Consider the following 12,444-nt stretch of genomic DNA (forward strand, 5'->3'; position numbering starts at 1 on the left):
CCCACGAATGGCTGCACTCTTTGCCATAGTTTAAGGCTTTGGTTATGTCAGAGGGGCAGGGGTGAACCTTTCCTCTTGGCAAGATGAGGCATGAGAGGGGAGGGTGCAGGGAGTTCCATCATGGGAAATGCCATCAAACTGATGATCTGTGGACATGCATGGACACAACTATCAATTTAAATACTGAATTGCTTACAATCTGGGTGAAAAACAGACACTGTTCTGAGCTCACCTGTATTTCCCACACCATGATCAGGAGGTAACATTTTAACACAAAGAATTCTGAGAGGATAAATGTAAAATGTAATTCGTAAGTTTCTTTATTTAAGAAACATAGATCATGTTCTCTCTAAATCATTTTTTGTGTATTTAAGATGTATCATATTTTAAATGTATTACCATTATTACATTTTCAGATATTTTATGGATAGTATGAGTGCAGATTATGTTCTTGGGCACAAAAACATAACTGAATAGAGGGGGTCATGAGCCTAATGTTCCACCGTATTCATTAGTTTTCCGGAGGACTTGCTAAGTGAGAACAACGACAACAACCAAAAACTAAAAAAAAAAAAAAAAAAAAAAAAAACAAAAGCAAAAAAAGAAAAACAACAACAACAAAAAAAACCCAACACCAAATTCCAACGCAGTTTGATTCCTTTCCTGACAAAGCTCGAAGGCAAGCCAGCTGTGTAGATAACCACTTGAGTTTTTGGAAGTGCCTCTAGACCATAATTTCAAAATTAGGACAAGCCAAAGATTTTCCACTTTCATCTTCTGCTTCAGTTATTTGTGATTGTGATCAAGTGCACATATTAGTTCATCAAGGAGGACCTTACCCCAAGGAGAGCTGCTGTTCTCTGTATCCAATAGGTTACAGATCCAGTGGAGAATCTGATGGTGGAAATGGGTGGCTCTTTTTAGGGAGCTGAAATCGATACTGTCCTCATGTCATGGCACAGAGGCGATTTTTTTGAGATGACCCAAAAGCCTGATGACTCCCTTGTTCTCCAGGCCATGGGGCTTCAAGGAGTGAGGCATGTTCCAGGCAAGAGAGTAAGCATGGCTAGAGCAGAGCATCACAGATGCAGTCAGCAAGAAAGCTGGGGCATTGAGATTTTTGAGTGATTCATCAACCTGGCCAGGAGGAGGTGCCCATCCATTTCCTGCCATCCCAGAGCAGCCTGCGCGGCCCTGGACAGCGGAAAGGGCATGCATGGCCAGCCCAAACAGTGAGGTCTCAGCATCCTGCGCTACACCCGACAGCCAGCAGGGGGGACGGACTCCACCCTTTATGAGTAGGATGGCCCATGTGAGTGTTCCTTTAGAAGGCGTTCCGCTCATCCTCAGTGAGGTAATTTCCTCAGGAACTTCCGAGGAGGCTCCTCCATGGCTTCAGGACTGCGTGGGGTGGCATCCGTGTGAGGAGAACACGCCCCTGTGGGCGCCACCGTGGCTGAGTAAGGAGGGGGCTGGGCCGCCACTTGTCCCAGAGGATTTTCTTCAGGGCCTGCCTTTTTTGGACTAGTCCCATGTGGATTATTTTCTGCTTTCTCAGGTAATACCTTAACACTAGTTATTTTTACAACAGGGTCTGTTCTTTAAGGGACTTGGTGGGTCAAAATAATGCTCGGGTTTTCTGTTTTGCCTTTTTTTTTTTTTTAATAGATTCAGGGTGGTTTTGTGGGGAGAAACCCCTGCACAGGTTCAGAGAGAGAGAAACACGTGGATGATGATGATGATGATGAAAGGAATGTACAAGATATCAGGACCTTCCAGTCCAATGAGCTGAGGGACATGGGATGTACCTGGCAGAGGTGTGTGGAATCCACAGGCCTAAGCGTAAAAGTGTAAAATTACATAGCTCCCTAAATTAATTTTAATGGTTAATTTTTCCTACAATGTGAAAGTACCTAAAAATATATGTTTTTAAAAGACTTTATTTATTTATTGGACAGAGAGAGGGAGGAAGAGCACAAGTAGGGAAAGGGACAGAGGGAGAGAGAGAAGCCCACTCTCCGCTGAGCCGGGAGCCTGATGCGGGGCTCCATCCCAGGGCTCCAGGATCATGACCTGAGCCGGAGGCAGACGCTTCACCGACTGAGCCACCCGGGTGCCCCAAAAGTACTTAAAAATACGGAAAAGTAAGTAGTAGGTGTATTAAAAGATGTTATTTTAAGATAACGATATTTCAAGTATGTCAAAAGCAGAATTTGTTATAATTTTACTTTCTTGGCCTTAAAGGGAGACAAATTATCCGTATTTAAAATACACTTCTTAGCTTGTTTTCAAAAGACGGTATTTTGTATGTTTGACATTTTCTCATAATACAGTGGCAACCTTAAATATTTTTAAATATTAGCTCTTTAAACATCTTTGCAGGACTCCAGTGTGACTAGCATGGTTAAAAAGTATTAATAAATCCAGGCCACCAGCAAATTTTTATAAGAGTGTAGTAAGAAAAGATCCTGAATCAGTTTTAGAAGATGAAAACACAATGGTGATTTTTAGTATACTAACAACTGCCTGCTGTTTAAAACCATTTAAGATGAAATATATCAAAACTTAAACCTTCAGAATGTTAAAGAGCCAAGACAGTGACTGCTTTTTGTTAATTATATATAATAATTCATTGCAAATCGAATTTTCTCCCAGTAAAAATTCAAAATCTGAAGGCATTTATTTTGATTTTGTGGATCTCCATCCAAAAGTGAAAATACATAGTCTAATTCTTTATTATAAGCCACTTTCCCATAAGAATTGATATTTTTATCCATAGATTCTCCATTGCCTATGTCGTTACTTCTCCCTTTTATTTTTCTAAATCAGAAAGTCTGTTCGTATGTGTTGTTAAAAGCTTCACGTTCCCTTGGGCAAATACCTACTAAGTAGTGCAATTGCTGGGTGGTAGGGTAGTTCCAATTTTAACTTCTTGAAGAACCTCTCCATACTGTTTTCCAGAGTGGCTGCACCAGCTTGCATTCCCACCAACAGTGTAGGAGGGTTCCCCTTTCTCCACATTCCCACCAACATCTGTCGTTTCCTGACTTGTTAATTTTAGCCATTCTGACGGGTGTGAGGTGGTATTTCATTGAGGTTTTGATTTGGATTTCCCTGATGCTGAGCGATGTTGAGCACTTTTTTATGTGTCTGTTGGCCATTTGGAGTCTTCTTTGGAAAAATATCTGTTCGTGTCTTCTGCCCATTTCTTGATTGGATTATTTGTTCTTTGGGTGTTGAGTTTGATAAGTTCTTTATAGATTTTGGATACTAGCCTTTAATCTGATATGTCATTTGCAAATATCTTCTCCCATTCTGTCAGTTGTTTGGTTTTGTTGACTGTTTCCATTGCTGTGCAAAAAGCTTTTTATCTTAATGAAGTCCTAATAGTTCCCATTTTTGCCCTTGCTTCCCTCGCCTTCGGCGATGTGTCTAGGAAGAAGTTGCTGTGGCTGAGGTCGAAGAGGTTGCTGCTGCCCGTGTTCTCCTCTAGGATTTTGATGGACTCCTGTCTCACATTTAGGTCTTTCAACTATTTTGAGCCTACTTTTGTGTGTGGTGTAAGGAAATGGTCCAGTTTCATTCTTCCGCATGTGGCTGTCCAATTTTCCCAACACTATTTGTTGAAGAGACCATCTTTTTTCCATTGCACATTCTTTCCTGCTTTGTCAAAGATGAGTTGACCATGGAGTTGAGGGTCTATTTCTGGGCTCTCGATTCTGTTCCATTGATCTGTGTGTCTGTTTTTGTGCCAGTACCATACCATACTGTCTTGATGATGACAGCTTTGTAATAGAGCTTGAAGTCTGGAATTGTGATGCCACCAGCTTTGCTTTTCTTTTTCAACATTTCTCTGGCTATTCGGGGTCTTTTTCTGGTTCCATACACATTTTAGGATTATTTCTTCCATTTCTTTGAAAATAGTTGGTGGTATTTTGATAGGGATTGCCTTAAATGTGTAGATTGCTCTAGGTAACATTGACGTCTTGACAATATTTGTTCTTCCAATCAATGAGCATGGAACGTTTTTCCATTTCTTTGTGTCTTCCTCAATTTCTTTCCTGAGTATTTTATAGTTTTCTCAGTACACATCATTTGCCTCTTTGGTTAGATTTATTCCTAGGTAACTTATGGTTTGGGTGCAATTGTAAATGGGATTGACTCCTTAATTTCTCTCTATTCTGTCTTGTTGTTGGTGTATAGGAATGCCACTGATTTCTGTGCATTGATTTTATATCCTGCCACTGTACTGAATTTCTGTATGAGTCGTAGCAGGTTTGGGGTGGAGTCTTGGGTTTTCCACATAAAGTATCATATCATCCGCAAAGAGTGAGAGTTTGACTTCTTTGCTGATTCAGATGCCTTTTATTTCTTTTTCTTGTTTGATTGCTGTGGCTAGGACTTCTAGTACTATGTTGAATAGCAGAGGTGAGAGTGGACATCCTTGCCGTGTTCCTGACCTTAGGGGAAAAGCTCTCTGTTCTTCCCCGTTGAGAATGATATTCGCTGTGGGTTTTTCATAGATGGCTTTTATGATATTGAGGTATGTACCCTCTATCCCTATGATCTGTAGAGTTTTGATCAAGAACGGATGCTGTACTTTGTCAAATGCTTTTTCTGCATCTATTGAGAGGATCATATGGTTCTTGTTCTTTCTTTTATTCATGTATCGTATCACATTGATTGATATGCGGATGTTGAACCAACTTTGCAGCCCAGGAATAAATCCCACTTGGTCGTGGTGAATAATCCTTTTAATGTACCGTTGGATCTTATTGGGTAGTATTTTGGTGAGAAGTTTTGCATCCATGTTCATCAGGGATATTGGTCTGTAATTCTCCTTTTTGATGGGGTCTTTGTCTGATTTTGGAATCAAGGTAATGCTGGCCTCATAAAATGAATTTCGAGGGACGCCTGGGTGGCTCAGTCAGTTAAGCAGCTGCCTTCAGCCCGGGTCATGATCCCGGGGTCCTGAAATCGAGTCCCGCATGAGGCTCCTTGCTCGGCAGGGAGCCTGCTTCTCCCTCTCTCTCCCTCTGCTTGTGCTCTCTGTCAAAGAAATTTTTAAAAAAATCTAAAAATAAATAAATAAATAAATAAATAAATAAATAAATAAATGAGTTTGGAACTTTTCCTTCCATTTCTATTTTTTTGGAGCAGTTTCAGAAGAATAGGTATTAATTCTTCTTTAAATGTTCGGTAGGATTCCCCTGGGAAGCCATCGCGCCCTGGGCTCTTGTTTTTTGGGAGATTTTTCATGACTGCTTCAATTTCCTTAGTGGTTATAGGTCTGTTCAGGTTTTCTATTTCTTCCTGGCTCAGTTTTGGTAGTTGACACATCTCTAGGAATGCATCCATTTCTTCAAAGTTATCTAATTTGCTGGCATATAGTTGTTCATAATATGTTCTTGTAATTGTTTTTATTTCTTTGGTGTTGGTTGTGATCTCTCTTCTCTCATTCATAATTTTATTTATTTGGGTCCTTTCTCTTTTCTTTTGGATAAGTCTGCCCAGGGTTTTATCAATATTGTTAATTGATCCGTTCGACTATTCTTTTGGTTCCCATTTCATTGATTTCTGCTGTGATCTTTATTATCTCTTCTCCTGATGGTTTTAGGCTTTATTTGCTGTTCTTTCTCCAGCTCCTTTAAGTGTCGGGTTAGGTTGTGTATTTGAGACCTTTCTTCTTTCTTGAGTATTCCTATATACTTTCTCTCAGGACTGCCTGTGCTGCATGCCAAAGATTTTGAACAGTTGTGTTTTCATTTTCATTGGTTTCCATGAATTTTTAAATTCTTCTTTAATTTCCTGGTTGACCCATTCATTCTTTAGTAGGATGCTCTTTAACCTCCATGTATTTTAGCTCTTTGTGACTTTCCTCTTGTGATTGAGTTCTAGTTTCAAAGGGTTGTGGCCTGAAAAATGCAGGGAATGATCCCACTCTTATGGTACTGGTTGAGACCTGATTTGTGTCCTACGATATGACCTATTCTACAGAATGTTCAAGGGCACTAGAGAAGAATGTGTATTCTGTTGCTGTGGGGTGGAATGTTCTGAATATATCTGTGAAGTCCATTTGGTCCACTGTGTCATTTCAAGTCTTTATTTCCTTGCTGATCTTTTGCTTAGAGGCTCTGTCCGTATCAGTGAGGGGGGTGTTCAAGTCCCCAACTATTATTGTATTGTTGTCAATATGTTTCTTTCCTAGACCTAGATGTTACTCAGACCGAGAAAGAGACCTGGAAGGAAGGCTGCTCTCGACTCCCCTCTTGTTTCAGGAGGTTAGCACTGCTGTACCCTGTGTGCCTGCCTGGAGGCCTAGGTACCCAGCCATTATCACAGAGAAGCCGGGCTGTAGAGTTACCGAACTGCCTCCAGCTAACAGCGCTCTTCTTGGAGCTGGAGGAATTTCACGCTGGTCGTGGGTGAGAGCCCGGGGAACGGGGCCCATCCATGAAAACCGAGTGAGAAACGGGATCACGCAGAAGGCAGCTCTCACTCCCCTGTTGTTTCGTGAGGCTACTCGCGGGGCCCCGTGTGTGTGTATGCAGGCGTCAAGCCAGCCACCTCACTCGAAAAGACAGCACGTGCAGAGGAGCCGTTCTTCCGCTTTGACTAGCCTTTCCTGAGAGTGGGGGGCATTCGGCCGCGAGCGTGCATGAGAGCGCTGCGAGGGCTTCTGAAACCCTATTCTGAGGGAGACTCAGGATGGGGTGGAAGGCAGAACCCGACTGCCCACTTGTTTCACGAAGCCAGCACTGCGGCCCCATGTTGGCATGCCAGTCGAATTGCTAGCGTCCTAAGGCGGAGAAACAGCAGTGTCGGGGGACCGGGTTGGAGAGAGTATCACTGTTCCGGAGGGTGGAAGCACTCGGAGGGTGTGCGCGTGAGAGCCTGGGACACGGTTCCCCCACATCACTGGGCGAGAGAAACGGCTTCGTGCAGAGGCACCTCTCGCGTCAGCTCCAAGTTTCACGAGGCTAGCACTCCTCCGGCAGGTGTGCGTGGAGGCCCAAGTTCCAGGCACCGCCCTTGAAGGCACAGCACTGTGGAGAAACCGTGCTTTAGCTCCCGCTGGTCACTGGGTGGGAGGACGCTGTATACTGCACGCCGTGGCTGAGAGCCGGGGCAAAGGCTGCCCTACGTCAACCCGAGGCAGAAAAAGGCCGCTGCCGAAGACACCTCTCGGCTCAGCTCTCATTCCTTGGGGGCTAGTACCGTGGCCCCGGGTGTGCGTGAAGGCCGAAAGCCAAACCACCTAACCCGAAGGCACCGCACGGTAGCGAATCCGTGCTTCCGCCGGGAGTCGCCGTTCCTGAGGGTGGAAGCATTTTGATGTGTGCATGTGTGTGAGCACCGCCAGCGAGTCCAGAACCACTTCCCGAGTGAGACTAAGGCTGCAGCAGAAGGCAGAACACGACTCCCCGCTTGTTTCATGAAGCCAGCCCCGCGGCCCCACTTTGGCAGGCAAGCCGAACTGCTAGCGTCCTGACACGAACCAGCAACCGTGTAGAGAAACCGTACTCTAGCGACCGCCGACTTCTCTGAGGGAGGAAGCAGTGTACGGGGTACCGTGGATGAGAGCCTGGGGAACGGGTTCCATACGTCAAAGCGAGGGAGAAACAGGCCGTTGCGCAGGCACCTCACGGCTCACCCCTCGCTGCCGGACGCAAAGAACACTCTACTGCTCCACGCGTGCTTGGAATGCTCCGTGCGCAGCAGTAGCTTGGCAGAAACAAGCCCTCCGCCACAAGCCCAGCCTTCAACTCCCGTCGCCTCTCCACAGGGTGGCCACATTTTCACTGTACTTGTGCGCCCACCTGGGGAGTGGGTCCCAGCCGAATTCCAAGGGGGAGAGAAGCATGGGCCCAAGGTGGCTCTCGACGCAAAACTCCTCTTTTGTGAACCTACGGCGTCTACCCCGTGTGCGTTTAGTCCCAAGTGCCATCCACCTAAGGCAAAGGAACAAAACGCTAGAGGCCCCATACCTCAGCCAAGAACGCCCTTCTTGAGCGCACACTTAACCTGTGGGGTGTTTGTGTGAAAGCATGAGCAACGGGACCGAAGACTTACTCTGACCGAGACACAGGCCTGTAAGGATGGCTGCTCTCTCGACTCATCTATTGGTTAGCACTGCTGTAACCTGTGGGCCTGCATGGAGGGCTAAGTCCCTGGCCACTCTCACGAAGAATCCAGGCGAAGCGTGCCCGAACTTTACCGAAGAGCAGTGGAGAGGAACCGTGATATAGACAGCATCACAGTTCCAGAGGGTGGCAACACTTTCAGGGTGTCTGCGTGAGAGCCTAGGCACGATTCCCCTAAATCACAGGGCGAGAGAAACGTCTTCACGCAGAGGCACCTCTCGCAAGAGCTCTAGTGTCATGAAGCTAGCATTCCTCCGGCATGGGTGCGAGGATCCCTGAGTTCCAGGCACCTCCTTCGAAGGCAGAAATCTGTGCAGAAAACGTGCCTTAAGCTCCCGCCGGTCACTGGGTTAGAGGACGCGGTATACTGTGTACTGTGACTGGGAGCTCTGGGAACGGCCTCCCTAAATTCAAACCCAGCGAGAAAACGGCCGGTGCCGAAGACAGACCTCTTGGCCAGCTCTTCTTTCTGGGCCTATTACCGTTGCCCCGGGTGTGAGTGCAGGCCGCAAAACAACCACCTAACTCGCAGGCACCAAACAGTAGGGCATCCGTGCTTCAGCCAGGATAGCCATTGCTGAAGGTAGAAGCATTTCGCTGTGTGCCTGTGGGCGAGCACTGCCAGCGAGTACAAAACCATTTGTGGAGTGAGACTCAGGCGGCGGCAGAAGGCAGAACACGAGTCCCCACTTGTTTCATCAAACCAGGCCTGCGGCCCCGCTTTGTCATGCAAGTCTCATTCCTAGCGTACAAATGCGAACCCAAAGCAGTGTAGAGAATCCGTACTTAAGCTACCGCCGACCTTTCTGCGGGAGGAAGCAGTGTGCGGTGTCCGGGCGCGAGAGCCTGGGGATCGGCTTCCATACGCCAAAGCGAGGTTAGAAACAGGCCGTTGCGGAAGGCACCTCTCGGCTCAGCTCTTGCTACCTGGAGCTGCTAACCTACACTGCTCCCCGTGGCTCTGGAACTCTCGGTGCTCAACCCTGACATGGAGGAAAGAAGCCTGGAAACAAGCACAGCCCTAGCTCCCATCCCCTCTCCACAGGGTGCGGCCACATGTTCCACCGTGCTTGTGTGCCCACCTGGGGAGTGGGTCCCAACAGAATTCCAAGGGAGAAAGAAGCAGGGGCCCAAGGCGCCTCTCGACTCAACACCTCTTGCCTGAAGCTAGGTCGCCAGGCCCAGTGTGCGTTGAGTCCGAACTGCCATCCGCCTAACGAAAAGTAAGCAAACGCTAGAGGCCCCGAGCCTCAGCCAAGAATGCCCGACTTGAGCGCACACTTCAACTGTGGGGTGTTTGTGTGAAAGCATGAGCAATGGAACCTAAACGTTACTCTGACCGAGCAACAGGCCTGTAAGGAAGTCTGCTCTCTCGACTCATCTCTTGTTTGAGGCTGTTAGCACTTCTCTACACTGTGGGCCTGCCTGGAGCCTAGGTACGTGGCCACTCTCACGAAGAATCCAGGCGAAGCGTGCCCGAACTTTACCGAAGAGCAGTGGAGAGGAAACCTGTTATAGACAGCATCACCGTTCCGGAGGGTGGAAACACATTCAGGGTGTCTATGTGGGAGCCTAAGAAACGATTCCCCTAAATCACAGGGCGAGAGAAACAGCTTCGCGCAGAGGCACCTCTTGCACCAGCTCTAGTGTCACGAAGCTGCGTGGATCCCTGAGTTCCAGGCACCTCCTTCGAAGGCAGAAATCTGTGCAGATACCGTGCCTTAAGCTCCCGCCGGTCACTGGGTTAGAGGACGCGGTATACTGTGTACTGTGGCTGAGAGCTCTGGGAACGGCCTCCTTAAAGTCAACGCCAGCGAGAAAAAGGCCGGTGGCGAAGACACATCTCTTGGCTCCGCTCTTCTTTCTGGGCCTAGTACCTTTGCCCCGGGTGTGAGTGCAGGCCGCAAAACAACCACCTAACTCGCAGGCACCACACTGTAGAGCATCCGTGCTTCAGCCAGGATAGCCGTGGCTGAGGGTAGAAGCATTTCGCTGTGTGCCTGCGGGCCTGCGCTGCCAGCGAGTAAAAAACCATTTTCAGAGTGAGACTCAGGCGGCGGCAGAAGGCAGAACACGAATCCCCACTTGTTTCATGAAGCCAGGCCTGCGGCCCTGCTTTGGCATGCAAGTCTCATTCCTAGCGTACAAATGCGAAACCAAAACAGTGCAGAGAATCCGTACTTTAGCTACCGCCGACCTCTCTGCGGGAGGAAGCAGTGTGCGGTGTCCGGGCGCGAGAGCCTGGGGATCGGCTTCCATACGCCCAAGCGAGGTTAGAAACAGGCCGTTGCGGAAGGCACCTCTCGGCTCAGCTCTTGCTACCTGGAGCTGCTAACCCTACACTGCTCCCCGTGGCTCTGGAACTCTCGGTGCTCAACCCTGACTTGGGGGAAAGAAGCCTGGAAACAAGCACAGCTTTAGCTCCCATCCCCTCTCCACAGGGTGCGGCCACATGTTCCACCGTGCTTGTGTGCCCACCTGGGGAGGGGGTCCCAACAGAATTCCAAGGGAGAAAGAAGCAGGGGCCCAAGGCGCCTCTCGACTCAACACCTCTTGCCTGAAGCTAGGTCGCCAGGCCCAGTGTGCGTTGAGTCCGAACTGCCATCCGCCTAACGAAAAGTAAGCAAACGCTAGAGGCCCCGAGCCTCAGCCAAGAATGCCCGACTTGAGCGCACACTTCAACTGTGGGGTGTTTGTGTGAAAGCATGAGCAATGGAACCTAAACGTTACTCTGACCGAGCAACAGGCCTGTAAGGAAGTCTGCTCTCTCGACTCATCTCTTGTTTGAGGCTGTTAGCACTTCTCTACACTGTGGGCCTGCCTGGAGCCTAGGTACGTGGCCACTCTCACGAAGAATCCAGGCGAAGCGTGCCCGAACTTTACCGAAGAGCAGTGGAGAGGAAACCTGTTATAGACGGCATCACGGTTCCGGAGGGTGGCAACACTTTCAGGGTGTCTGCGTGAGAGCCTAGGAAACGATTCCCCTAAACCACAGGGCGAGAGAAACGGTTTCACGCAGAGGCACCTCTCACACCAGCTCTAATGTCACGAAGCTAGCACTCCTCCGGCATGGGTGCGTGGATCCCTGAGTTCCAGGCACCTCCTTCGAAGGCAGAAATCTGTGCAGATACCGTGCCTTAAGCTCCCGCCGGTCACTGGGTTAGAGGACGCGGTATACTGTGTACTGTGACTGAGAGCTCTGGGAATGGCCTCCCTAAATTCAAACCCAGCGAGAAAAAGCCCGGTGACAAAGGCAGACCTCTTGGCCAGCTCTTCTTTCTGGGCCTAGTACCGTTGCCCCGTGTGTGAGTGCAGGCCGCAAAACAACCACCTAACTCGCAGGCACGACACAGTAGAGCATCCGTGCTTCAGCCAGGAGAGCCGTTGCTGAGGGTGGAAGCATTTCGCTGTGTGCCTGCGGGCCTGCGCTGCCAGCGAGTAAAAATCCATTTCCGGAGTGAGACTCAGGCGGCGGCAGAAGGCAGAACACGAGTCCCCACTTGTTTCATGAAGCCAGGCCTGCGGCCCCGCTTTGGCATGCAAGTCTCATTCCTAGCGTAGAACGCGAAACCAAAACAGTGTAGAGAATCCGTGCTTTAGCTACCGCCGACCTCTCTGCGGGAGGAAGCAGTGTACGGTGTCCGGGCGCGAGAGCCTGGGGATCGTCTTCCATACGCCAAAGCGAGGTTAGAAACAGGCCGTTGCGGAAGGCACCTCTCGGCTCAGCTCTTGCTACCTGGAGCTGCTAACGCTACACTGCTCCCCGTGGCTCTGGAACTCTTCGTACTCAACCCTGACTTGGAGGAAAGAAGCCTGGAATCAAGCACAGCTTTAGCTCCCGTCCCCGCTCCACAGGGTGCGGCCACATGTTCCACCGTGCTTGTGTGCCCACCTGGTGTTGGTCCCATCAGGATTCCAGGGGAGAAAAATGCAGGTGCCCAAGGCTCCAATCGACTCAACACCTCTTCGTGAAGCTACGTCCTCTGTCCCCTGTGTGCCTTCATTCCTAACTGCCATCCACCTAGCGCAAAGGAAGAAAATGCTAGAGGCCCCGTACATCAGCCACGAACGCCCTTCTTCAGAACAGACTTCAGCTGTGGTGTGTTTGTGTGAAAGCATGATCAATGGGACCTAAAGGTTACTCTGCCCGAGACACAGGCCTGTAAGGAAGGCTGCTCTCTCGGCTAATCTCTTGTTTGTGGCAGTTAGCACTGTTGTACCCCGTGGGCCTAACTTTAGGCCTTGTTCCCTGGCCACTCTCTCGAAGAATCCAGGCGAAGCCTACCCGAACTTTACCTAA

The sequence above is a fragment of the Eumetopias jubatus genome, unplaced genomic scaffold, assembly GCF_037043125.1.
Source record: "Eumetopias jubatus isolate StellerSeaLion01/CBP00866 unplaced genomic scaffold, mEumJub1_p1.0 scaffold_108, whole genome shotgun sequence".
In the NCBI taxonomy this organism is placed as follows: Eukaryota; Metazoa; Chordata; class Mammalia; order Carnivora; family Otariidae; genus Eumetopias; species Eumetopias jubatus.